The sequence below is a fragment of the Procambarus clarkii genome, chromosome 13, assembly GCF_040958095.1.
Source record: "Procambarus clarkii isolate CNS0578487 chromosome 13, FALCON_Pclarkii_2.0, whole genome shotgun sequence".
NCBI classification, from domain to species: Eukaryota; Metazoa; Arthropoda; class Malacostraca; order Decapoda; family Cambaridae; genus Procambarus; species Procambarus clarkii.
Genome location: NC_091162.1, coordinates 1,567,955 through 1,593,397, shown reverse-complemented (window position 1 = coordinate 1,593,397; position 25,443 = coordinate 1,567,955). Strand labels below are relative to the sequence as shown.

Here is a 25,443-nt window from a genome sequence, read left to right as displayed (position 1 = left end):
GATTCCTGAGTTTATGATTAATGAGTTTTTCGTATACTTTCCCTAGTGTCTCTAGTAGGCTGATCGGTCTGTAGTTTTTAGGGTCTGTCGGGGATTTTGGGGGTTTTGGAATGAGGATTGCTGTGGCTTCTTTGAATGAGCTTGGGAAATATCCTGATGAAATATCCGGAGGCAAACCCTCAGCAGTTTAAAGACCAACTAATGAAAATAGAACACTGCTTGGAAAACCTCACAAATCCAGCTCCGAACATCATCCTGCTTGGGGACTTCAACCTACGGCACCTGAAATGGAAGCACCTGGCTAATACAGTAATATCAGAAAGAATACCAGGAAGTAGCCTAAATGAACAGGCACATACAAATGACCTGCTACGGATGTGCGACAGGTTTGCCTTAAACAGCAAATAGTAGAACCAACTAGGAAGGAGAATACGCTAGACCTCATTTTCACTAATAATGATGAATTGATCAGGAACATAATGATTACAAATACCTGTTACTCAGATCACAACTTAATTGAAGTTATGACAACCATGGGGAGTAGACTTTCAAAACCAGTCCAGATTCCCGGTGGAGGAGATTTCAGCAAATTCAACTTCAATAATAACCAGATAAACTGGGAGCAAATAAACCAGGACTTCACAGAAATAAACTGGGAAGAACAGCTAGAAAATGCAAACCTGAACCAGTGCCTGGAAAAAATAAGCTCAGTAGCACTAGAAATATGTTCAAACCGCATACCCCTAAGAAAAAAGAGGAAGAGATGCAGATTGGAACGGAAACGTCGTTCCCTATATAGGCGAAGAAAACGAATCGCGGAACAACTTGAGAGTCGCACCCTATCTCAAGAACGGCGAAGAAGGTTAGGTAGAGAAATAGAAACAATTGAACGGAAGCTACAAGAATCATACAAAACCCAGGAGAGGCAAATAGAGCAAAAGGCCATCAGTGAAATAGAGAGAAATCCGAAATATTTTTTCTCCTATGCAAAATCAAGATCAAAAACCACATCTAGTATCGGGCCCCTGCGAAAGGGAGATGGAACTTTCACCGATGACAACAAAGAAATGAGCGAGCTACTGAGGAAGCAGTACGACTCTGTTTTCAGTGAGCCATTAAACACACTAAAGATTGATAACCCAAATGAATTTTTCATGGATACGATACCAACATCAAATCATATATCAGACGTCACCCTATCCCCACTGGATTTTGAAGAAGCCATAAACAGTATGCCTATGCACTCTGCACCAGGCCCGGATTCTTGGAACTCCATATTCATAAAGAACTGTAAAAAAACCACTATCGCAGGCCCTCCACATTCTGTGGAGACAAAGCCTAGATACTGGCGTTATTCCTGATTTTCTGATCTAGGAGGAATAAGACACCAACAGCATGGGGACCTATTTATTTAATTAATAGTAGAAACAAATAAATAATTTTTGCAGACCATGTTAATGAAGCAGGTAACTTGTATAATTTACAACAGCATAAATACATGTATAACTTGACTACACTACAACAACTTAATAACATTAATACATATGCTTATAGCCGGTAACTAAATAAAACATGGTCTGCAGAACGCCGAATCCTTATTAACTATGTGTACAAGTAAGGCAAACGTTTAACATAATTTTCAAGTAGAATCAGGGCTTATAGAGTAGCATATAGTGGCCTAACACATGACAGAAATAATGCGCCAATCCCAGACATAATGTGAAATCGTAAATTACCAGTAGCTGTAGAATACACCTAGAGGGCAAATTTAACATTACTCTTACAAGTCAGAGTAAGTAGCTGCGGACAGCGTAATACTTAGGGGCCGGCGCTGCACCCCCACTCCGCAAGGCCAGCAGGCCGGACCCCCCCCCCCGCCCCCGAAGGGCGAGTGCCCGCTGGCCGCATAAGGAGCATCAGCGTGTAGGGGCGTTGACTTCTCATCTGACGTTGGGGGCCGTGCCACCAGGAATGGCGTCGTCGCAAGTTCTGCGTCGCGGGGTATCATGGAGCGTTTCCTTGTCTGCGTCCACATCCGTGCCTGTACACCCGTTACCTCTGCCGTTAAAAAAACAGTCAGGATTTCCAGAACTGAAAAAAGGTACAGAGTTGGGCGTACATGGCTGGTAAATGCTGCTAGGTAAGCAGCATCCTGGAAGTGAACAATGGAGCCCCTTCTGGTGCATGTGTATACAAGGCAGGCGTCTTGATGTCCGCGTGTAGTGGGCGTATTACCTCGGGCAAGCCTCGCGTGCTATGCCTCGCCACGCCAGGACATCCTCGTGGCGTCGTCATGCTGTATCCCGCCCTTGCAGAGGCTAGCCCAGTGAGGTTGACCCCAGGGCGGGTGAGTAGGTCCTGTGTGTGCCAATCCTTGCAGTCCGTCGAGAGTGTTCATCGTGCGCGATCCTATGTTCTCCGTCCATGAGGTGTTCCCCGATGGTCTGTAGTCGTTCTCGTGCGTACTTCGTGTGCTGTGCACCGCCACGCCAGGTCGTCCTCGTGGGCGTCGTCGTCGCTGTATCCCGCCCATGCGGAGGCTAGCCTAGCGAGGCTGGCCCCAGTGCAGCTGAGTAGTTCCTTCATTTGCCCATCCGTGCAGTCCATCGAGAGTGTCCTTCGGGCGCAAACCAATGTTCCCCGTCCATGAGGTGTTCCCCGATGGTCTGTAGTCGTTCTGGAAATATTACGGCAGTAAGGGTTGGCAGGGGTGAGCATGTGGCATAAGTAGGAGTGTGGTAAAGCAGGGGGGGAAATTAAACGCTCCGAAAACCAAACGAACAGGGCTCCTTGCAACAAGCTGAAAACAACATTGTACAGACCATATACACTGACGGAACACTCAAAGTATGTTAAATAGTAATGATGATAAATTAGATAACGTAAAGTAAATGAAGCACTGATGTTGCAGTTAATCACAAAATGTTAAATATCACAGTTGTGGGGCCGACCTACACCTGAAGGCCACTGTTGTCGGGTTAGTCTAAAAACACAACGCATGGAAGTGAAAAAGTGTGTACTTCTATTATGATTAAGGCTTGAGTAATAATACCGGATAGAGTATAGTCAAGTCCACAGGATCCAGTGGATGCCGTCTTTCTAGGAGAGGACTAAGGGCGTGCTATCATGCTCACCCTTAGCGGCAGGAACTGAAGTCAAGAAGTGGGTGGGCTACCTTGAACCGACATCACCGGAGACGTAGACTGCAACGCCCAGGCGGTCAAGCCGAATTGATCTGAACAGATATTGGGGAAGAGAACACTCTAGGGGTAATTTAAGTGATGACAGACGGGTAACACTCCCCAGTCTAGGCCACCGCAGGTAAGGCAGACTGCGACTAAAGCAAGCTGTGGGTAAATGCCTATTATTACATATTATTGGTAAGCCCGATGTTAGGAATGGTACCTAAGCAGGATCGTGGGGAAAAAAAAACAAATTCGTAGGATGAGTGGGCAGCATACCGCTGAATCAGATTGCGTCAGGTGGGAGCAGGCCGATCTCCTCGTCCCGAGGGGTTCTCATGAAATCATGATATTATACGACTTTAAATTAACTAAGTACTTCAGTAATGACAGGGAGAGAAATAATTCCTATTACCTTTAGATATATATAGATATACAAATAAGAAATGTACATAGATAGCCTTAAATGATTAGCAGGATATAATTATGTATCTTGGAGCACAGCGACCGAGTATAAAAATTGAGCTCACCAAATGTGCTGTATAAGAATACCATAAAGACTATCCCCAACAGTCTGTGGATAGAAAAACAAATTAATAATTGATAGAATAAAGCGTCCCAGACTGTTACAAGTAAGCGGATTAATGAATATTAAAAGACATTAACATAACTAAGTACTTTTCATCTACGGGCTCACCATAGCCCGTGTTTCTTGGAACTCCCCATTCCAGGCAGCGAATCTTCAACAACAACAACTAAGTACTTTATAATGACAGTAATAGTAATTCTCAATATCTATTGTATAGATATAAGTATAAAATTAACAAATATAAACTTAGAAAGCCTTCATAATTATAGTTTTTAAATATGTTCCAGAATCCCAGTTACCGATTAATTAAAAAGAAGGCACAATTGTGAATAGGATTTAATTACGGTAGGGTAGGCCAAGGTGTGACGACGAAATAATGACTAAAAGGAAGGCATCAATGTTTAAGGTTTATCGTTAATCAGTAATAACAAATCCAATAAAAACACATCCCAAACTTAGAGAAATAAGCAGCGTAATTATTTAACTATTGTGATTAAAGTTTTAATTAAGTTAGGTAAGGGTAAGAATGATTGGGGTTGTGAGAATACGTAGCATTGCGTAGTATTTACAATCTTGGAAAGCCTCGAGTACCACAGCGTTTCAGGATGAGGGAAGTACCATCAACAAACAAGAGAGGTTTCAGATTTTTCAGAACAGAATACCTAATTACCTCAGTGATAACAGGGATAATAATATAATCCATGTAACATATAATAGAAGTACAAATAGCGAATGTCCATAATCCTTAAGTAATTACAGTATATAAATATGTAGCGTGAATAAGTTAATGAATATGTGAAGAGTAAATTAGTAAGAATTAAATGCCTTAAAGAAGTACAGGATTAAATTTGTAACGTGAGACCCAGCGACCGACAATAAAAAAAAATACCGCACTTGACTGGCCGATAATTCCTAAGTAAGGAAGAAGCATGCGACTACAGAATTACCTAAAGGGAAGCACTTAAAGAAAATACACAATAATCCGAACACGAAAACAGGAAGAAAACTTCCCTACTTCGAAGAAACAGAGAAAATAACAGTTGATAAGTAACTGCGTGAATGAGATATTAAGCCAGTGAAGGGAAAAAATAAGAATTAAAAGTGTGTAGACCGCTTGACCTGTAAGTTTTTTAGCTTAAAATCTTGAAGAGTAAGAGTAGACTTGACCTTAACTGTAATCCTATTGGGACGTGACAGGATAAGCTCACGCGCCAATGCTACCGAGGACTGAAGAAGGATTAACTTAATTAACCCACTAAATGAAACGCACGAGACAGAAAATTAAGTTTTAGTTAAATTAAGCAGCTTAAATATTTAACTATTGTGATTAAAGTTTTAGTTAATTTATTGAAGGACGAATTGAAAGGGTGTGGGAGAATACGTAGCATCACATGTTATTTACAAACTTGTAAATCCACGAGGACCTCAGCGTTTCAAGAAGAGGGAAGTATCGTCACCAACAAAGAGGTAGCTGAAGTAATACAGAACATAATGCCTAAGTACCTCCGAGGTAACAGGAATAATAAAGAACCCATGTACAATTAATAGAAGAGCTAATAACGAAATGACCATAAGCCTTAGTAAATTAAGGTCTATAAATATGTATCTTGAATAAGTAATAAGTGTGTAAAGTGTAATTTAGTAAGAATTAAATGGGGATAGTCTGTTTAACCTGAAAGATTTAGGCTTGAAAGCTGAAAGAGGAAGAATAATACTGCCCGAAACGCTTTGCGTAATAGTGGCTTTAGGCATTGTATGTACTAGCTCTATCTATAAAGCCAACAAACTTTGTAAAATCTCTTTATGTATGTACCTTACCTAAATAAAAATTATTATTATTATTATTATTACTTAATCGTAGCTGTAATCCAACGGGAACGTGGCTTGAAAAGCTCACGCGCCCCTGCACCCAAGGTCAGAAGAAGGGAGTAACTTAAGTTACCCGTTGTCTAAATGAATACTGCACCAAACCCCACCCACTGTAAAACTTATATTGAAGAGTAAAACCTTAATCTTAACATTAATTCAAAAGGAAGACTGCAATATCCTGCCCCGGAGGGATTTGATCGGCTTGAACGATCGTAAGCAGGTATTAACTATATTCAAATATAATCCAACATAATAATAAAAATAGAATACTCCGAAGTAATCAGTATAATAACTATATGACCCATATAAAATACATATCAACGTATAAGTACCCAATAAATTGAATATAAGAAAAACAGTTCTTTAAACCATCACTGAGACCTGCTTGTGTCCGGAGAGACACACACACAACAAATTAAAAATGTGGTAACTGAGTCCCATACAGCCCACAAAGAATCGCGTCCATTACAGTCTAAAATTAACTGAGTCGATTACATTGAATTCCATCATATGTTGTCCTCCGGATGCAGGCCGACAAATAATTTGATTTACCTATTGCGATTAAAGTTTTAATTAAGATGTGTTAAGCGTAAGATAAGTATAAGATTGGATTAAAGAATAACCACTTAATGTGTAAACCACAGCTTATAATCTTAATGCTGGAGATTAAAAGCTTAATCTCGTCCGAAGGAAGTTAAATCATGACTGTGACATGCATGTGTCCGGACGGCACTGACTCCATAAATATAAGGATGATAATAAATATAAGAAATATAAGGTCCAATACAGCGGTTTCCATAGTAAGTTACTCTCCGAATGCGTGGTACGTTTATCAGCCTCGTGAATTTGCTGATTGCAGATCAGCTGTAACGGCAGCAGTTGGAGCGTCGTCACCTGTTGAATAGAAAAAAACAATTTTTTGGGGGGATGTCAAAGAGATATTTATTTCTGGTGTGGTGAAAATGGGTCCTTGCGTCTGTCCAGGGAGATTTTCGGAGCAGCAAATTATAAAATTGGTTACTGAGTCCATTGCAATGATATCCAACATCTGAAGTCGTTGTTGGTGGGACATCCTGCTCCACCAGCGGTCAAACTGGTACAGCCAGCGGCCAGGGACAATCCACGGCCAGGGGCAAACCAGCAGCCAGTGAGGATGCATAAAAAATTTCGGGCTTAACCAGCAGACAATAAGTCTGGCAATCCAGCAGCGAGGCGGCCGCATAATAATTCCGGGCTTAACCGGCAGACAAAAGGTCTGGCACTCCAGCAGCAAGGGACGCTGCATTAAATTCCGGGCTTAACCGGCAGACATTAGGTCTGTCAATCCAATAGCGAGGGCGGCTGCATAGTAACTCCGGGCTTAACCGGCAGACATAGGTCTGGCAATCCAGCAGCGAGGGTGGCTGCATAATAATTCCGGGCTTAACCGGCAGACATAGGTCTGGCAATCCAGCAGCGAGGAGAGCTGCATAAAAATCCGGGCTTAACCGGCAGACAATAATTCTGGCAAACCAGCAGCGAGGAGGCTGCATAAATTGCATTAATTTATGGTACGTGAAGTGAAAGATATGTATAATAATGTATTAAAGAATAACCTCTTATAGTGTGTAAAACACAGCTTCTAATCATATTGCTGGGAATTAAAAGCTTAATCTCGACCCCGTAGGATGTTAAAACATGACTGTGACCTGCTTGTGTCCGGACGGCACTAACTACAAAAAATATAAGGATGATAAGAGATATAAGAAAAAGGGGCCGGATTCAGGAAGGTACTTACGAAGGTTTTTCCTCTTAGATAAGAGCGTTTTCCGTCTTAGCGCCTTCGTGGTGGCTACGTCCGTATTCAAAGAGCTACCCTAAGTGGAAAAACCTTCGTAAGTTAATTCCGGGATTTAAGTGTGGTTTCGACCACTCGTAGCTTTACGTAAACTGGATATAAGTAATTTTTTCTCTACTACATAACACTGGGATCGATTTATGATATTGGAACATGACCAAAATATTATAGCTGGTGAATCTAGTGAAGAAGAGTCCTTCGTGTTAGTTATATATGCATTCTCTGCTTGAAACTTGAAGTAAATATGTGTTTGATGATAGTAGAATTAGTTTTATAATAGTAAGATATTATACCAGTAGTTATTAAGTAAATAAACACTGGTGACACTGTTGGCATTCAGGCACATTCCTATGTTTGTTTCCTTAGTGTAGACTGCAGTGTGGAAAACTCCGCTCCTTTCCATGACTGTTACATCTAGAAACAAACACCACCACACACTACAATCACCACCACACGCTACAATCACCACCACACACTAACAACCAATATCACACATTACAACCACCACCACCACACACTATAAACCAATATCAAACCTACCCATACTATCAAAACATAGTCTCCCACACCTAACCACACCATCACATTTAAACCACCACAAAGCCCACAAATACGTCAACATCAACCAGCATTACACCGTCTAACATACTCTGTCAGATGTAACAACTAAATTTGTGAATTCAAGACCTAATCTATTGTATAACACAGTGTTAGTACGAGAAAAACATTACTTACATTCGAAGCCGTGTTTTAAAATGGCGGGGATCTTGTTGTACTGACGCTCCACACTGTGTGTTCGTTTGCGTATGATGAACGTGTGACAATTTACTACAACAATTATTTAATTATTCTTATTCTTTATATTACTATTTTTAGGGTACATGAAATTTCAAAAGTATTTATACAAAATAATATAAATGCATTGTCATACCCTTATATATTATGGAAAATACGATGCCATGAACGAAGTCAAAGTCAAGTCGAAGTCAAAGTCATTCGCCGAACGTATTAGTCATTTTTTTCTCACAAACGATAGGGGATAACAAAATATAGAATATACGAAAAACATAGAATATAACATAGAATATACGTGTACAGTAAAGTCAATTTTATTCAGGAAAGTACATACATAGTTGATTTACAAACATAATGTTGGATTTATAGATAGAGCTAGTGCATACAATACCTAAAGCCACTATAGTAGGCATAGCATTTCAAGCAACCGGGCAGTATATATGGACCCCTTACTCAAATCTCTGAATATGTTAGATATTAAGTCCCTGCACATCCTCTCATGTGTATTTTATATATATAAAACGCTGAACTGTAATGTCAATCCTGACCTTAAAAGCTTCCTAGAAGGTTGTAACAGATCCCATGAGCACCACACCAGAAACAAATACCTATTTGATATTCCAAGAGTACGACTTAGTCAAACTAGAAATGCTTTACAAATCAAGGGACCTCGAATGTGGAATGACCTTCCCAATTATGTTAAAGACTGTACCTCTCCCAACCACTTTAAGATAAAAACTAAGTACTACCTAATTAACTCAATGTAACCTACCTAACCCCCAAAATGTCAATCCATATCTTCTATTTTAAACAATGCTGTTTTGTTGACCAAATTGTATTTTTACTCTTTTTCTGCCATGTTTCCCCCCCCCCCCCCCTTTTTCCCTTTTTTCTTATTTTTTCTCAACACAATTTATACTTTAATTATGCGGATCAGGACATTATCTGATCAAACATTATTTGACCACCATCAAACACACACATTTCGTGTGTGTTTGACGTTCAGTGATATGTTCCAGCGTTGTTTTATATATGGTGCTATTCTATCTTACGCTTTGTTGCTCTTTTTTACCTACGGGCTCATAGAACATTCTATTGCGAAAACATTGGTACAAAAATGAATGACGCACATACAATAATAATGTCAGGACAGTGAAATAGTTATAAACTTTCAAAGCGCTGTATCGCCCATGTGTAGTCATGTCCCCAATACTGGGTAACAGTTCCGCCACTTCCCACACTTTTGCGGGTGGGCCGCGACCATTATTCTACGTTTATATTCATATCACCGTGTTGGGAATTTCATTGCGAGTCCATTGATACCAAAATTAACGCTGTAGGACAAGTGTGAAAGTGATAACAATCCCAAGAGTAAAAACATTTTGTTGCTGTTGGGCACTCACGGCGAGTCATCTACGTAGTTATTTATTTGGTGCTGGTATCCATATACATTTCGTGACTTTTTTACTGATGTTCTTCTAGAGAATTTTATTGCAAACACGTTGATATCAAAATGAAATACATAGCTCGAGAACTAAGGTCAGGAGAGTAAAAAGAGTATACACATTTTTGTTTTGATGCTTAAGGTTATTGTGAGTACTCATCGCACTTTGTACTTTTGGTTTTAAATTCTTACTAATCATAACTCCAAGTTCCCTTTCGAAATACCCGACTTCGCAATCACAACACCATCTATCTCGTATCTTGTAACTCTATCATATCATTACCTAACCTCAAAACTTTACATTTATCAGCATTGAACTGCATCTGTCAACCTTTTGCCCATTTCAAAACTCTATTTAGATCAACTTGAAGAGATAGTGAGTCTTCTTCTGTGTTATTTCCCTACCGATTTTTGTATCATCGGCAAATTTGCAAATGTTGTTACTCAAACCTGAATCTAAATCATTTATATATACTTTATTATAAAAAACAGAGGTCCCAGGACAGAGCTTTGAGGTACTCAACCTACAACATTTTCCAACTCTGACTTAACCCCATTTATACTAACTCTGTTGAGCGTTGACCATTTATACATCAACTCTGTTGATGTGAGCACTTAATTGGCGGTCAGTGGTGGAGCTTAATTCTTAAAAAGCAATATATACTATCGATCGTGATATAGTTTAGTATGCGTTTTAAAGAAAAAAAGAGCATATCAATGTTATATCACAGAAAACGAATTTATCATAAACTTATGTATTTGTCTTATTTGAAACCACATTGGTTTCATTTTGGATACAAATGTCCATGGAGATTCAGAATGGAAATTAATTATAGTTGAACCTACAGAAAGGAATTTAAGAATCTGTGATGGACACAGCCTTCACAATTATACTTCAGAGAATGTAAACATCTAAGAGTCATTAAAAATATGTGTAGAATAATAAACCCTACATTGTTTGAGTTAGGGAAAACACCATTTGTCATATAGATACTAGCTGTTCTTAAATATTCACCCATTTTGCACCAGCAAGATAACATATAAGATTTTAAGGGTTGACGAATGTTAATCTTCTTGTTTGATAAACTGTGAACTTGAGACATAGTTAATAAGAATACGCCAATATATAAGACAACAAAAAGTTTTCAGATTCTTTCACACCACTTTCCAGCAACTTTTATAATTTATATAAATTATTTTAGGCAATAATACATAAATTATATATTTAAACATGATATTAGTGTTTAGTGGAATGCATAAGGAGTCAAATTGTGTAAAAAGAGCGATTTTTAGAAATTTGGAAAACTACTTTTTTCTGATCATATATTATTACTAAATGGATTTTGAACGTTTTACTGAGCCAATAAATATCATTCACAATTTATTAATGAATTTTACAAAATAACACTATAAATTTTATATTTAAACATGTAAAAACTATTTGTAATACATTAGGAACAAAATAGTTGTAGAAAAACAATTTATTATAAAACCTTTGTGTTTGGATTTTTTGATTAAAAGTTTCTCAAAGGCTCTCCTGCACCATTCTCAATGCAAATCATTCCCACACCTATGGGAAGAGATAGACGAACGTTTCCTAGATGATTTGTGTTTGCTGGGATATGACTGAACCTAACCTACCCTAACCTAACCTAAACTAACATAACTAAGTCAATAATTTATGTTGTTATTATAATATAATAATAATAATTAAAATAAACCAATTGGAAACAATTTTTTGAAAATAAAGAAAATCACTTTTTCCTATTAGGCAAATCGGGCCTTGTATAGCAGGCCGAGAAGTGCGTTCTGGCTACTAGGTACGACATATGTCTATATATATATGTATATATATATACATATATATATATATACATATATATATATATATATATATATATATATATATATATATATATATATATATATATATATATATATATATAAATATATATATATATATATATATATATATATATATATATATATATATATATATATATATATATATACATATATATATATATATATTAGTATATTTTGGTAGCAGTCTTTCCTGTAGACATATATTATTAAATATGACCGAAAAAGTAAGATTAATAATTCTAACACGAATTTTCTCAATCTTTCGTACATTTCTTTTCACTGTTGGTGGTAATTCAAAAATCAATTCTCCAAAATTCATTTTTATTTCTAGTCTGACGCGACACTTGAGCGCGTTTCGTAAAACTTATTACATTTTTAAAGACTTTAGTTTAAACATACGCAACTGAATAGAACTTACACATCTCCGATTTGTTTATATCTACATTTGAGTGAGGTGGATGGGGTGAGGTGGTATTTAATAAGGTATTAATTTCATCAACACAAGACAGAACAAGACAATGGGTATTGAATAGAAGTGATTGTAGAAAGCCTATTGGTCCATATTTCTTGATGCTTCTATATTGGAGCAGAGTCTTGAGGTGGGTAGAATATAGTTGTGCATTAATTGGCTGTTGATTGCTGGTGTTGACTTCTTGATGTGTAGTGCCTCGCAAACGTCAAGCCGCCTGCTATCGCTGTATCTATCGATGATTTCTGTGTTGTTTACTAGGATTTCTCTGGCGATGGTTTGGTTGTGGGAAGAGATTATATGTTCCTTAATGGAGCCCTGTTGCTTATGCATCGTTAAACGCCTAGAAAGAGATGTTGTTGTCTTGCCTATATACTGTTTTTTTTTGAGCTTACAGTCCCCAAGAGGGCATTTGAAGGCATAGACGACGTTGGTCTCTTTTAAAGCGTTCTGTTTTGTGTCTGGAGAGTTTCTCATGAGTAGGCTGGCCGTTTTTCTGGTTTTATAGTAAATCGTCAGTTGTATCCTCTGATTTTTGTCTGTAGGGATAACGTTTCTATTAACAATATCTTTCAGGACCCTTTCCTCCGTTTTATGAGCTGTGGAAAAGAAGTTCCTGTAAAATAGTCTAATAGGGGGTATAGGTGTTGTGTTGGTTGTCTCTTCAGAGGTTGCATGGCGTTTCACTTTCCTTCTTATGATGTCTTCGACGAAACCATTGGAGAAGCCGTTGTTGACTAGGACCTGCCTTACCCTACAGAGTTCTTCGTCGACTTGCTTCCATTCTGAGCTGTGTCTGAGAGCACGGTCGACATATGCGTTAACAACACTCCTCTTGTACCTATCTGGGCAGTCGCTTTTGGCATTTAGGCACATTCCTATGTTCGTTTCCTTAGTGTAGACTGCAGTGTGGAAACCTCCGCTCTTTTCCATGACTGTTACATCTAGAAAGGGCAGCTTCCCATCCTTTTCCATCTCGTAAGTAAAACGCAGCACGGAACTCCGCTCAAATGCCTCCTTCAGCTCCTGCAGATGGCTGACATCAGGTACCTGTGTCACTTAACGAATGATGATTGGAAGTATATATTAAGTAGACAGACTATGGATCACATATCCAAGAAAGGTCAAGGGATTAAGACCGCAGCTGCTTAGCCAAACTAATAATTCCTGGAGAGAGGACTCAGGCTTTTAGGAACAAGGTTACCGCTTCTAGGGATAAAGTTAATCAGATTATACCTTCCTTGAGAGGCGTGGTGAAATGTTTGAGGCCAGGGCAGACTGGAGGCAGTCTTGTTGTGGGAGTGGAACTGGCAAGTCCTCCGAGGTCTCCGTTTGTGGCAGCAGCGAAGTGTAGCAGACAGCTATGCGAGAGCCTGAGGTGATCTTAGTGACCAAGTTAAGTCTGCAGTATGTGAGTATTGAATGAAAGACTAACTGGGTGTGGAGCGTTGTAGTAATTATTCCGTATTAGGGACTTAGGCGGAAGTTACGAGTGTGGGTGGTGACCACGGAGGTCAAGTGGTCTATGGGTATTGGAAGTGTATTTACCTAATAGAGTATGTTAATATGTTATTATTTGTCAGAGTCTATTCTTAGTAATTAAATGACAAAACCCGACGGCCTTTAAATATCTTCCATCTGTCCCCTCATAGTGTTCCTGGTTTGGTTGGTGAGGGAATGTTAGGGAATTGGTAGACGACATATTTGGTGGCAGCGCAAACAGGTTTTGGAACACTTTGAGGGATGAAGGAAGAGTGTTACTGGTTTAGTTGGTGAGGGAATGTTCGGGAAATGGTAGACGTCGGGTTGTGTTGAGAACGGTGGTTACTAGACGAAGGAAAGAAGGGTCAGGTGAGACCAGGTCAGAGGAGTTAGTTAATTAAAGGGACTAGGCCATTGTGGGGCACATGTGGGGTTTATTTCCTTCTTTCCAGATTCCTGCAACGAGAGACGGCTAAGATGCAAGTCTGGATCACTGAAGCATCGGGAACCAAAACAAGTGCAGTGTTCGTAGTGCTGATTATACAGAGTGGTGAGGGAAACTAGCGCGGGTGAATGTGGGCCAGCGTGGGCCATGTGCGGGCTAAGCGATGGGTGGGCCAAGCGAGCCACACCATGGAGTTTGTTTTATATCGTCGGTATGGTGGTAATAGTGAGAAACTGTTGCTAAGGACAAATCAAGCGTGAAAACTACTGAAACTGGAGTCAATTAAATATCATGTAAAGTGTAGATCAAATATTTTAAAGATAATTAAATATTACGTAAAGATTTGAGCGAGTTCCGGCGTTGTCAGACGTAGATACAGAAAATAGGCGCAGTGAATTATGGACGCCTGGGCATAGCGAGCGATGCGTAATTTGCCGTCTGGGGTTCGACGTCTAGAGTACCGTGGAGCGGTTCATGGAGATTTTTTGTAGGTGCAGGTAGCATTATGGAGAGTGTTACAGGGGGACACGGGGAGCGTGTCCCGTTCGTGGGGGTGTGTGGCGTCCAGAGGTGGCGACGCAGTGTGTACTGGCGTTTGGACACCAAGTGTAGTGCATGGTTGTGTATTGGCGTTTGTACGCCGGGGTATGTAGTATAATGCACGTGTAGTGGCTTATTAAACGTAATGCATAGTATTTACTGTAGTGAAATGTGCATGTTTTGACTGTTGATATTATGGATGTAGTATAGTGCATGACATTGTTGGCATTGTAGCGATTAGGTGTAGCATGTGTAGCATTAATGGTAATTGTAACGCCTGGTGTTGTGTTGATGGCATTGGGGACGCCGTGTGTTGTGTTGATGGCGTTGGGGACGCCGTGTGTTGTGTTGATGGCGTTGGGGACGCCGTGTGTTGTGTTGATGGCGTTGGGGACGCCGTGTGTTGTGTTGATGGCGTTGGGGACGCCGGGTGTTGTGTTGATGGCGTTGGGGACGCCGTGTGTTGTGTTGATGGCGTTGGGGACGCCGTGTGTTGTGTTGATGGCGTTGGGGACGCCGTGTGCTGTGCTGATGGCATTGGGGACGCCGTGTGTTGTGTTGATGGCGTTGGGGACGCCGTGTGTTGTGTTGATGGCGTTGGGGACGCCGTGTGTTGTGTTGATGGCGTTGGGGACGCCGTGTGTTGTGTTGATGGCGTTGCGGACGCCGTGTGTTGTGTTGATGGCGTTGGGGACGCCGTGTGTTGTGTTGATGGCGTTGGGGACGCCGTGTGTTATGTTGATGGCGTTGGGGATGCCGGGTGTTGTGTTGATGGCGTTGGGGACGCCGTGTGTTGTGTTGATGGCGTTGGGGACGCCGTGTGTTGTGCTGATGGCATTGGGGACGCCGTGTGTTGTGTTGATGGCGTTGGGGACGCAGTGTGTTGCGTTGATGGCATTTTGGACGCCGTGTGTTGTGTTGGGGACGCCGTGTGTTGTGTTGATGGCGTTGGGGACGCCGTGTGTTGTGTTGATGGCGTTGGGGACGCCGTGTGCTGTGCTGATGGCATTGGGGACGCCGTGTGTTGTGTTGATGGCGTTGGGGACGCCGTGTGTTGTGTTGATGGCGTTGGGGACGCCGTGTGTTGTGTTGATGGCGTTGGGGACGCCGTGTGTTGTGTTGATGGCGTTGCGGACGCCGTGTGTTGTGTTGATGGCGTTGGGGACGCCGTGTGTTGTGTTGATGGCGTTGGGGACGCCGTGTGTTATGTTGATGGCGTTGGGGATGCCGGGTGTTGTGTTGATGGCGTTGGGGATGCCGTGTGTTGTGTTGATGGCGTTGGGGACGCCGTGTGTTGTGCTGATGGCATTGGGGACGCCGTGTGTTGTGTTGATGGCGTTGGGGACGCCGTGTGTTATGTTGATGGCGTTGGGGACGCCGGGTGTTGTGTTGATGGCGTTGGGGACGCCGTGTGTTGTGTTGATGGCGTTGGGGACGCCGGGTGTTGTGTTGATGGCGTTGGGGACGCCGTGTGTTGTGTTGATGGCGTTGGGGCCGCAACTGGGTGGTGTAGGGTGGTGGCGTTTGGACGCCTGGTATGGAGTGTGGTGTTGTGGAGTATATAATGGCGCAGGGGGGCCAGATAGTGCACCATCTGGTCACCACTTGGTCCGGGAGACATCTCCCGTCACGCTGGGTGCAGTCGCACCTCCACTGATCTCCAGTATCATCTATTGATACTGGTGATGGCTCAAAAGGGCCACCACTTACGAGCTATTCATGCCCGTGCCACCTTTTGGGTAGCTTCATCTTCATCTTAACACATTCACAAGGGAGACATCTCCCGTCATGCAGGGTGCATTCGCACCTCCACAGATCTTCAGTATCAGCTCTTGATACTGGTAATGACTTAAAAAGGCCTCCACTTACGGGCTATTCATGCCCGTGCCACCTTTTGGGTGGCTTAATCTTCATCAATCAATCAATCAATCAATCCAGATAGTGGTCGGTAAGGTGAGTATCGGCATAGCAAGGTCGGTGCATTAGGACGCAGGAAGTGGTTGTGGGGATGTGTGGCGTTATAATGAGGTCATGAGTGGTAATGATGACCAGAGGTGATGGTGTGTCGGAGTGGGTAAGTCTTATGGATAAGACGCAATGTGGATAATTGCAGGAGTTGGTGGCTGCAGTAGGCGAGCCAAGTTGATATATCTAGCAACACTCATAAAAGACTAACAAAAATTCATTATTTTCATTAAAATTTTCATTAATTAGTCGGAGTGGGTAAGTCTTATGGATAAGATTACAAGGTAGAATTTCAAAATTTCAGGTGTTGGTGGTTGCAGTGGGCGAGCCAGTGGCAGTATGATGCTTTAGTGACATTAGTTGTGGAATTATTTTAATGAGGTATTTATTGTGATAATGTATGTGCATGTATATACTGTATATTACCTCATCGGCACCATTACTGAGTGTTAGGCTTGAGAAGGTCCCCGGGATCATGTCACAGAGCTTCAGGTAGAGTAGAAGGGAAGCCATGAGGCTACACTCAGTAATTCTAGAAAAAAAAGGGGGAGGAAGTGAAGCCAACGTGACGTTATAGGCGAAATTCGCCCCCTGACATCAATGCAGGGATAAGGGTCAGCTGCAATGGCTTTGCAGTTGCGCTCAGGCTATGTACAGGGAGAGAGTAAGGAGCCGAGGGGGTGTCATGTAATAATGGGATCGAGCCAGGGGGCTCCGATGAAATATTTTGCAGGTACAGCGGTCGGGAAGGTGTGAATACAGGTGGACACACTCTGGGCAGATGGGCCTAAAGTAATGTGCTACAGCTGTGGTGAGCACAGCAAGGAAGGATGACCAGAGAGCTGTGAAGTATCTACATCGTTCTGGGGTTGGTGGCCTGGAACGAGACGGCAGGATAGACCCGAGGGGACATGACCCTGGGGTAGGAATCTTCGTTGCTCTGGGGGCCAGGATCACGTTAGCTCAGAGCAACGATGAGACATTGACAACATTCACCAGGCTGGACTGCCTGGGTTTTGTCTGGGTCATGGAGGATCTATGACCTAGCAACCATTGGACACGAAGACAAGAGAAGTGATGCTGCCAATTGTGGAGGAGGCCAGGAAACATTGTGTGACCATTGTAAGCCCTTATGTCAACAGTACAGGGCAAGATGTTAAATTGTTATTAACTTGTTACTAAGGATGAAGAACCTTAGATATATATGTGTTGTGTATATATTAATGACTACTGTCATTTCTGTTTAAGTGCCAGCATTCTGGTCCATGTAATTTTATGGTTATGTTTGTATGTAATTATATGTCAGCAGTTTAGGTATATGTGCATTGTTAGAGATGGGAAAAAATATTACAGACTATTTTACCTATGCTATGATGTGAATATAATGTACATGTTGTAGAAGTGTTGTGAGTCATGTCGGGGAAAATTTTAATTTAGTTCATCGTGTGCATGATGACCTTATTGGATGAATTTTTAGTTGTACACATATGGTGGGTGCATCCTCCAGGTCCTTGCACCAATGGAACCATTGCAATGATGCATATGGTGACATATGCGTGTTTAAGGAGGGGAGTGGTGTTGTAATCCACAAGTTAGTAGGGATTATTAGCTAGAGGATCATTACTACAACACTTAAGGAATGATGATTGGAAGTACATGTTAAGTAGACACACTATGGATCACATATCCAAGAAAGGTCAAGGGATTAAGACCGCAGCTGCTTAGCCAAACTAATAATTCCTAGAAAGAGGACTCAGGCTTTTAGGAACAAGGTTACCGCTTCTAGGGATAAGGTTAATCAGATTATACCTTTCTTGAGAGGCGTGGTGAAATGTTTGAGGCCAGGGCGGACTGGAGGCAGTCTTGTTGTGGGAGTGGAACTGGCAAGTCCTCCGAGGTCTCCGTTTGTGGCAGCAGCAAAGTGTAGCAGACAGCTATGCGAGAGCCTGAGGTGATCTTAGTGACCAAGTTAAGTCTGCAGTATGTGAGTATTGAATGAAAGACTAACCGGGTGTGGAGCGTTGTAGTAATCATTCTGTATTAGGGACTTAGGCGGAAGTTACGAGTGTGGGTGGTGACCACGGAGGTCAAGTGGTCTATGGGTATTGGAAGTGTATTTACCTAATAGAGTAAGTTAATATGTTATTGTTTGTCAGAGTCTATTCTTTGTAATTAAATGACAAAACCCGACGGCCTTTAAATACCTTCCATATGTTCACTCATTGTGTTCCAGTACAGACCTAGTGGTACGCCTCAAGGGTCTGGTGTGTGTAGGAGTACACGGTGGTAGTAACGGTTGCTGAGGCAAGGTGTTATGTGTTGTGTAATCGCTGTGTTCGGAATGAACCGGGGTTCAGCGTCACGACAATATATGTCGTACCTAGTAGCCAGAACACTCTTCTCAGCCTACTATGCAAGGCCCGATTTGCCTAATAAGCCAAGTTTTCATGAATTAATTGTTTTTCGACTACCTAACCTAACCAAACTTAACTTTTTCGGTTACCTAACCTAACGTAACCTATAAATATAGGTTAGGTTCGGTCATATATCTACGTTAATTTTAACTCCAATTAAAAAAAAAATGACCTCATACATAATGAAATGGGTAGCTTTATCATAAGAAAAAAATTAGAGAACATATATTAATTCAGGAAAACTTGGCTTATTAGGCAAATCGGGCCTTGCATAGCAGGCCGAGTACGACGTTCTGGCTACTAGATACAATATATATATATATATATATATATATATATATATATATATATATATATATATATATATATATATACATATATATATATATATATATATATATATATATATATATATATATATATACATATATATATATATATATATATATATATATATATACATATATATATATATATATATATATATATATATACATACATATATATATATATATATATATATATATATATATACATATATATATATATATATATATATACATATATATATATATATATATACATATATATATATATATATATATATATATATATATATATATACATATATATATATATATATATATATATATATATATATATATATATATACATATATATATATACATATAAATATATATATACATATACATATATATATATATATATATATATATATATATATATATACATATATATATATATATATATATATACATATATATATATATATATATATATATATATATATATATATATATATATATATATATACATATATATATATATATATATATACATATATATATATATATACATATATATATATATACATATATATATATATATATACATATATATATATATATATATATATATATATATATATATATATATATATATATATATATATATATATATATATATATATATATATATATATATATATATATATATATATATATGTCGTACCTAGCAGCCAGAACTCACTTCTCAGCCTACTATGCAAGGCCCGATTTGCCTAATAAGCCATGTTTTCATGAATTAATTGTTTTTCGACTACCTAACCTACCTAACCTAACCTAACTTTTTCGGCTACCTAACCTAACCTAACCTATAAAGATAGGTTAGGTTAGGTTAGGTAGGGTTGGTTAGGTTCGGTCATATATCTACGTTAATTTTAACTCCAATAAAAAAAATTGACCTCATATATAATGAAATGGGTAGCTTTATCATTTCATAAGAAAAACATTAGAGAAAATATATTACTTCAGGAAAACTTGGCTTATTAGGCAAATCGGGCCTTGCATAGTAGGCCGAGAAGTGCATTCTGGCTACTAGGTACGACATATATATATATATATATATATATATATATATATATATATATATATATATATATATATATATATATATATATATATATATATGTCGTACCTAGTAGCCAGAACTCACTTCTCAGCCTACTATGCAAGGCCCGATTTGCCTAATAAGCCAAGTTTTCAAGAATTAATAGTTTTTCGACTACCTAACCTACCTAACCTACCTAACCTAACATTTTCGGCTACCTAACCAAACCTAACGTATAAAGATAGATTAGGTTAGGTTAGGTAGGGTTGGTTAGGTTCGGTCATATATCTATATTAATTTTAACTCCAATAAAAAAAAATTGACCTCATACATAATGAAATGGGTTGCTTTATCATTTCATAAGAAAAAAATTAGGGAATATATATTAATTCAGGAAAACTTGGCTTATTAGGCAAATCGGGCCTTGAATAGTAGGCCAAAAAGTGCGTTCTGGCTACTAGGTACGACATATATATATATATATATATATATATATATATATATATATATATATATATATATATATATATATATATATATATATATATATATATATATATATATATATATATATATATAACATTAATTCATGAAAACTTGGCTTATTAGGCAAATCGGGCCTTGCATAGTAGGCTGAGAAGTGCGTTCTGGCTACTAGGTACGACATATATATATATATATATATATATATATATATGTCGTACCTAGTAGCCAGAACGCACTTCTCAGCCTACTATGCAAGGTCCGATTTGCCTAATAAGCCAAGTTTTCATGAATTAATGTGTTTTCGACTACCTAACCTACCTAACCTAACCTAACCTAACTTTTTCTGCTACCTAACCTAACCTAACCTATAAAGATAGGTTAGGTTAGGTTAGGTAGGGTTGGGTAGGTTCGGTCATATATCTACGTTAATTTTAACTCCAATAAAAAAAAATTGACCTCATACATAATGAAATGGGTAGCTTTATCATTTCATAAGAAAAAAATTAGAGAAAATATATTAATTCAGGAAAACTTGGCTTATTAGGCAAATTGGGCCGTGCATAGTAGGCTGAGAAGTGCGTTCTGGCTACTAGGTACGACATATATATATATATATATATATATATATATATGTCGTACCTAGTAGCCAGAACGCACTTCTCAGCCTACTATGCAAGGCCCAATTTGCCTAATAAGCCAAGTTTTCATGAATTAATTGTTTTTCGACTACCTAACCTACCTAACCTAACCTAACCTAACTTTTTCGGCTACCTAACCTAACCTAACCTATAAAGATAGGTTAGGTAGGGTTGGTTAGGTTCGGTCAAATATCTACGTTATTTTTTAACTCCAATAAAAAAAATTGACCTCATACATAATGAAATGGGTAACTTTATCATTTCATAAGACAAAAAATAGAGAAAATATATAAATTCAAGAAAACTTGACTTATTAGGCAAATCGGGCCTTGCATAGTAACCCAAAAAGTGCGTTCTGGCTACTAGGTACGACATATATATATATATATATATATATATATATATATATATATATATATATATATATATATATATATATATATATATATGTCGTACCTAGTAGCCAGAACGCACTTCTCAGCCTACTATGCAAGGCCCGATTTGCCTAATAAGCCAAGTTTTCATGAATTAATGTTTTTTCGACTACCTAACCTAACATTTTCGGCTACCTAACCAAACCTAACGTATAAAGATAGATTAGGTTAGGTTAGGTAGGGTTGGTTAGGTTCGGTCATATTAATTTTAACTCCAATAAAAAAAATTGACCTCATACATAATGAAATGGGTTGCTTTATCATTTCATAAGAAAAAAATTAGAGAAAATATATTAATTCAGGAAAACTTGGCTTATTAGGCAAATCGGGCCTTGCATAGTAGGCTGAGAAGTGCGTTCTGGCTACTAGGTACGACATATATATATATATTATATATATATATATATATATATATATATATATATATATATATATATATATATATATATATATATATATATATATATATATATATATGTCGTACCTAGTAGCCAGAACGCACTTCTCAGCCTACTATGCAAGGCCCGATTTGCCTAATAAGCCAAGTTTTCCTGAATTAATATATCTTCTGTAATTTTTTTCTTATGAAATGATAAAGCTACCCATTTCATTATGTATGAGTTCAATTTTTTTTATTAGAGTTAAAATTAACGTAGATATATGACCAAACCTAACCATCCCTACCTAACCTAACCTAACTTATCTTTATAGGTTAGGTTAGGTTAGGTAGCCGAAAACGTTGGGTTAGGTTAGGTTAGGTAGGTTAGGTAGTCGAAAATACATTATTTCATGAAAACTTGGCTTATTAGGCAAATCAGGCCATGCATAGTAGGCTGAGAAGTGCGTTCTGGCTACTAGGTACGACATATATATATATATATATATATATATATATATATATATATATATATATATATATATGTCGTACCTAGTAGCCAGAATGCACTTCTCGGCCTACTATGCAAGGCCCGATTTGCCTAATAAGTCAAGTTTTCATGAATTAATTGTTTTTCGACTGCCTAACCTACCTAACCTAATCTAACCTAACTTTTTCTGCTACCTAACCTAACCTAACCTATAAAGATAGGTTATGTTAGGTTAGGTAGGGTTGGTTAGGTTTGGTCATATATCTACGTTAATTTTAACTCCAATAAAAAAAATTGACCTCATATATAATGAAATGGGTAGCTTTATCATTTCGTAAGAAAAAAATTAGAGAAAATATATTATTTCAGGAAAACTTGGCTTATTAGGCAAATTGGGCCTTGCATAGTAGGCTGCGAAGTGAGTTCTGGCTACTAGGTACGACATATATATATATATATATATATATATATATATATATATATATATATATATATATATATATATATATATATATATATATATATATATATATATATATATATATATATATATATATATATATGTCGTACCTAGTAGCCAGAACTCACTTCGCAGCCTACTATGCAAGGCCCAATTTGCCTATTAAGCCAAGTTTTCATGAATTAATTGTTTTTCGACTACCTAACCTACCTAACCTAACCTAACTTTTTCGGCTACCTAACCTAACCTATAGAGATAGGTTAGGCTAGGTTAGGTAGGGTTGGTTAGGTTCGGTCATATATCTACGTTAATTTTAACTCCAATAAAAAAAATTGACCTCATACATAATGAAATGGGTAGCTTTATCATTTCATAAGAAAAAAATTAGAGAAAATATATTAATTCAGGAAAACTTGGCTTATTAGGCAAATCGGGCCTTGCATAGTAGGCCAAAAAGTGCGTTCTGGCTACTAGGTACGACATATATATATATATATATATATATATATATATATATATATATATATATATATATATATATATATATATATATATATATATATATATATATATATATATATATATATATATATATATGTCGTACCTAGTAGCCAGAACGCACTTATCAGCCTACTATGCAAGGCCCGATTACCTATCTTTATATATATATATATATATATATATATATATATATATATATATATATATATATATATATATATATATGTCGTACCTAGTAGCCAGAACGCACTTATCAGCCTACTATGCAAGGCCCGATTACCTATCTTTATATATATATATATATATATATATATATATATATATATATATATATATATATATATATATATATATATATGTCGTACCTAATAGCCAGAACGCACTTCTCAGCCTACTATTCAAGGCCCGATTTGCCTAATAAGCCAAGTTTTCATGAATTAATGTTTTTTCGTCTACCTAACCTACCTAACCTAACCTAACCTAGCTTTTTTTGGCTACCTAACCTAACCTAACCTATAAAGATAGGTTAGATTAGGTTAGGTAGGGTTGGTTAGGTTCGGTCATATATCTACGTTAATTTTAACTCCAATAAAAAGAAATTGACCTCATACATAATGAAATGGGTAGCTTTATCCTTTCAAAAGAAAAAAATTAGAGAAAATATATTAATTCAGGAAAACTTGGCTTATTAGGCAAATCGGGCCTTGCATAGTAGGCTGAGAAGTGCGTTCTGGCTATTAGGTACGACATATATATATATATATATATGTCGTACCTAGTAGCCAGAACTCACTTCTCAGCCTACTATTCAAGGCCCGATTTGCCTAATAAGCCAAGTTTTCCTGAATTAATATATTTACTATAATTTTTTTCTTATGAAATGATAAAGCAACCCTTTTCTCTATGTATGAGGTCAATTTTTTTATTGGAGTTAAAATTACCGTAGATATATGACCGAACCTAACCAACCCTACCTAACCTAACCTAACCTATATTTATAGGTAAGGTTAGGTAGCCAAAAAAAGCTAGGTTAGGTTAGGTAGGTTAGGTAGACGAAAAAACATTAATTCATGAAAACTTGGCTTATTAGGCAAATCGGGCCTTGAATAGTAGGCTGAGAAGTGCGTTCTGGCTATTAGGTACGACATATATATATATATATATATATATATATATATGTCGTACCTAATATATATATATATATATATATATATATATATATATATATATGTCGTACCTAATATATATATATATATATATATATATATATATATATATATATATATATATATATATATATATATATATATATATATATATATATATATATATATATATATATATATATATATATATATATATATAGGGGGTACCACATCTGGTACAATTATAGGGACCCACAGCCTCAGAGAAGGGAACACAGAGCATTCAGGGAAAAACTTATCATTTAACTCTGAATACGAGAGAGTGTTTGCTTCTCCTACCACCCCCCTTTTTTATTATGGTGTACACTTTATTATGCAAGGTTATACAGTTTCATATCTGATTTTATACAAAAAATGAACATTAAGAGGACACAAGAAAAAGTTCGCTTCCTAGAGGCTGTAAATTTCCTCGAACTCGTCCGATGCCGGGCAGGAACCGAGGATGCAGCGGGTATTTCCCCTCTGGACCGCGACACTGAGGCGCTGAAAGAGAAAACCTGCCACTCTAGGGTGTCTTGTGGTGTCAATGAGCTTGGAACCAAGATC

At 37.9% G+C, this 25,443-nt stretch overlaps 1 long non-coding RNA gene across 1 annotated transcript; it reads right to left on the bottom strand.

Annotated features, from left to right (window-relative positions):
* Nucleotides 1–1,393: 1,393 nt before the first annotated feature.
* LOC138364227 (uncharacterized) lies at nt 1,394–8,254 on the bottom strand. Its single transcript, XR_011228348.1, has 2 exons — nt 8,213–8,254; nt 1,394–2,677 (listed from the first exon to the last, which is right to left on the bottom strand). It is a non-coding gene; the product is annotated as an uncharacterized lncRNA (long non-coding RNA).
* Between the last annotated feature and the right edge of the window lie 17,189 nt (nt 8,255–25,443).